The sequence below is a fragment of the Sciurus vulgaris genome, assembly GCF_902686455.1.
Source record: "Sciurus vulgaris genome assembly, chromosome: 1".
Classification (NCBI taxonomy): domain Eukaryota; kingdom Metazoa; phylum Chordata; class Mammalia; order Rodentia; family Sciuridae; genus Sciurus; species Sciurus vulgaris.
Genome location: NC_136461.1, coordinates 81,083,396 through 81,087,655, shown reverse-complemented (window position 1 = coordinate 81,087,655; position 4,260 = coordinate 81,083,396). Strand labels below are relative to the sequence as shown.

The 4,260-nt window shown below is 36.6% G+C and overlaps 1 pseudogene across 1 annotated transcript; it reads left to right on the top strand.

The window, feature by feature from the left end:
- The first annotated feature begins 889 nt into the window (after nucleotides 1-889).
- On the top strand, nucleotides 890-2,342 carry LOC306656889 (eukaryotic translation initiation factor 2 subunit 2-like; annotated as a pseudogene). Its single transcript has one exon. The product of its transcript is annotated as a eukaryotic translation initiation factor 2 subunit 2-like (transcript).
- Nucleotides 2,343-4,260: the final 1,918 nt, after the last annotated feature.

Sequence of the window (4,260 nt, the reverse complement as noted above, 5' to 3'; positions counted from 1 at the left end):
TATAGTTTTGATGTCCTGAAAGGGTCATGTGATAAAGGTTTGGTCCCGAGAGTGGTGCTTGTATAAAGCGGGGCCCAGTGAGAAGCCTTTAGTCACGGAAGCATGCTCTAGAAGGAAACTGTGAGACCCTGGCCTCCTCCTACTCTCTTCTGCCTCCTGGCCATGAGATGAATGGTTTTGCTCTGCTGTGTACTCCTGCCATGATGTGTGGTCTCACCACAAGCCCAAAGCAATAAAGCCAGCTGATCATGGACTGGAATCTTTAACACTGTGAGTGAAAGTTGGGCATGGTGGCGAATGCCTGTAATCCCAGCACCTTGGGAGGCTGAGGCAGGAGAATCACAGGTTTGAAGCCAGTTTCGGCAAAAGTGAGGCAATAAGCAACTCAGTGAGAATCTATCTCAAAATAAAATACAAAATAGGACTGGGGATGTGGCTCGACTGCACCTGAGTTCAATTCCTAGTACTCCTACCCCCAAAAAACCCAACTATGAGTGAAAGTAAACCTTTCTCTTTGTAAGCTGATTATCTCAAGTACTTTATTATAGTGACAGACAGCTGACTAATACAACCCTCATAATAACCACAAAGGAAAAACCTGTATTATATATGTAAAAGATTAGAAGACAGAAATCAAAGCATATCACCACAAAAAGTTATTTAATCACAAAGACAGCAGAAAAGGAAAAAGGGATTTAGAAAAGTCAAAAAACAATGAACAAAAGAGCAATAGTAACAATGAGTACTTTAAGTGTAAATGGATTAAATCTCCAATCAAAAGACTATATTAAAAAAAAAAAAAAAAACAAGATCCAGTGATTTGCTTCCTACAAGAGACTTACCTTAGCATTGAAGACACAAATAAACTAGAAGTGAAGGGATGGAAAGGCATTTCATGAGAATGGTAAATGAAAGAGAACACAGTGGCTATACTGTGGTCAAACAAAAGAGACTTTAAGTAAAAAAAAAAAAATGTTCACAAGAGACAAAGAAGATCATTATATAAGAGCCTAGTGCGGTGCTGGAGAGTTGTCAGCAGGAGCAGCACTGCCACAGAAGCCAGGGGCTGACCCGTCTGACTTCTCATTCACGCCAAGCCTACTCGAATGGCAGCCATGTCTGGGGACGATATGATTTTTGATCCTACAATGATTAAGAAGAAAAGAAGAAGAAGCCCTTTATGTTAGATGAGGAAGGGGATGCCCAGACAGAAGAAACCCAGCCCTCTGAAACAAAAGAAGTGGAACCAGAACCAACTGAGGATAAAGATGTGGAAGCTGATGAAGAAGACGGTAGGAAAAAAAGATGTTTCTGATGATCTAGATGACTTGAAATTCTTAATCAAAAGAAAAAGAAGAAAAAAACCAAAAATGATATTTGATATTGATGAAGGTGAAGAAGGTGTAAAGGATCTTAAGATTGAAAGTGATGTTCAAGAGGCAGCTGAACCAGAGGATAATCTCGATATTATGCTTGGCAATAAAAAGAATGTCAAGTTCCCAGAGGAGGATGAAATACTAGAGAAAGATGAAGCTTTAGAAGATGAAGATAGCAAAAAAGATGATGGGATCTCATTCAGTAACCAGACAGGTCCTGCTTGGGTAGGCTCAGAAAGAAAATACACCTATGAGGAGCTACTGAATTGAGTGTCCAACATCATGAGGGCAATAAATCCAGATACGGTTGCTGGAGAGAAAAGAAAATTTGTTATGAAACCTCCACAGGTTGTCCAAGTAGGAACCAAGAAAACTTCTTTTGTCAACTTTACAGATAACTAAACTATTACATCGTCAGCCCAAACATTTCCTTGCATTTTTATTGGCAGAATTGGGTACAAGTGGTTCTACAGATGGTAATAACCAACTTGCAATCAAAGGAAGATTCCAACAGAAACAAATAGAAAACGTCTTGAGGAGATATATCAAGGAATACGTCACTTGCCACACATGATGATCACCAGACACCATCCTGCAGGACCCCTGACTCTTTATTACTTACAGTGTGAAACTTGTCATTCTCGATGCTCAGTTGCCAGTATCAAAACCAGATTCCAAGCTGTTACTGGCAAGTGAGCATAGCTTCATGCCAAAGCTAACTAATTTGCTAATTACCACTGATTTTGCAAAGTGTGTTGTAGAGATTTGGCTGGACAGGTTTACCATCAGAGTGGATGTACCATTGTATTAAAAGCAAGATAGAAAAGCTACCAAGTTCTTTGGTGAGTAGTTGGTTGATCTGAAATCTTTGCAGGATGCCGATGCTCAAGTTGTTGACATACTCGTTGCCTACTTTAATGACTGTCAGAAATTGATTGATTGATGAGTTAAGGAGGTGCTTTTTAAAAATTGTTCACAGACTTCCGTAAAATGCAAGATAAATTAAGGTTATTATAACAGTAGAAAAAAAAAGAAGGTCATTATATAATGATAAAGGGGTCAATTCATTAAGAAGTGTTAATGATTGTAAATATATATGCATTCTACATTGGAAAACAAATAAGCAAATACTAAAAAAACTAATGGGAAATAAATGGTAATATGATAACAGTGGAACATTTTTTAAAAAAATTTTTTGGTAGGTAGATTCCCTGAATAGAAGATTTTAATATCTCACTCTCAAAAATGAATATTTCATCCAGACAGAAAATTCATAAATTAAAAATCAGCAACAGGGAGAAAATTGGAAATTTCAAAAATACAAGGAATATGAACAAACTTCTAAAAAAGCAACAGGTCAAAGAAAATATAAAAAAAGGAAGTAAAAAAATATCTGTGGCAAACAGAAATGAATGTACAATACACCAAAATTTATAGGATGAAGCAAAAGCAGTTTTCAGAGGTGAATTTATTGCTATAAAGGCTATATCAAGAAAAAAGATCTCAATCTAAACTAACATCTCAAGGAACAAGAAAAAGAAAACCAAACTAATCCCAATGTTAATGAAAGAAAATAATTAAGATTATAGTAAAAATATGTGAAAGGAAAAAAATTATTAAAAATATAAGGGAAGAGAGACTAGACAAACAATAGAAAAAGATCAATGGAACTGAGTTGGTTTTTTTGAAAAGATAAAGAAAACTGACTCCCCATAGCACAAGAAATAAAAGCAGGAATCAATAACTGGGATAGATTCAAACTAAAAAACTTTCTCTCAGCAAAGGAAACTATTAGCAATGTGAAGAGAGAGCCTACAGAGTGGGAGAAAATCTTTGCCACTCATACTTCAGATAGAGCATAATTTCCAGAATATATAAAGAAATCAAAAAACTCTACACCAAGAATACAAATAACCCAATCAACAAATGGGCTAAGGAAATGAACATACTTCACAGAAGAAGATCTACAAGCAATCAACAGATATATGAAAAAATGTTCAACATCTCTAGTAATAAGAGAAATGCAAATCAAAACTACCCTAAGATTTCATCTCACCCCAATTAGAATGGTGATTATCAAGAACACAAGCAACAACAGGTGTTGAAGAGGATGTGGGGAAAAAGGAACATTCATACATTGCTGGTGGGGTTGCAAATTAGTGCAACCACTCTGGAAAGCAGTGTGGAGATTCCTTAGAAAACTTGGAATGGAACCACCATTTGACCCAGCTATCCCACTCCTTGGCCTATACCCAAAGGACTTAAAATCAGCATACTACAGTGATGCAGCCACATCAATGTTCATAGCTGCTCAATAGCCAGATTGTGGAACTAACCTAGATGTCCTTCAATTGATGAATGGATAAAGAAACTGTGGTATATATATACAATGGAATATTACTCAGCCATAAAGAATAATAAAATTATGGCATTTGCAGGGAAATGGATGAAATTGGAGAATATCATCATGCTAAGTGAGATAAGCCAATCTCAAAAAACCAAAGGACGAGAGATCTCACTGATAAGTGGATGATGACACATAATGGGGGGTGGGAGGGGGGCAAGAATGGAGGAAGGAGGGACTGTATAAAGGGAAAAGAAGGGTGGGAGGGTGAGGGAAAAGAGGGGTGGGAGATTTGGGGGGAAGGGAAAAATAACGGAATGAATCAAACACCATCACCCTATGTAAATGTATGATTACACAAATGGTATGCCTCTACTTCATGTACAGAGAAATAAGATGTATCCCATTTGTTTACAATAAAAATAAATTAAAAAAAGAAAAGAAAATTATAGGCAAACATCCGTGATGAACACAGATGAAAAAAATTCTAAAAAAAAAAAAAAAGAACAAACCAAACCAAACAAAAAAAACCCAAACTAG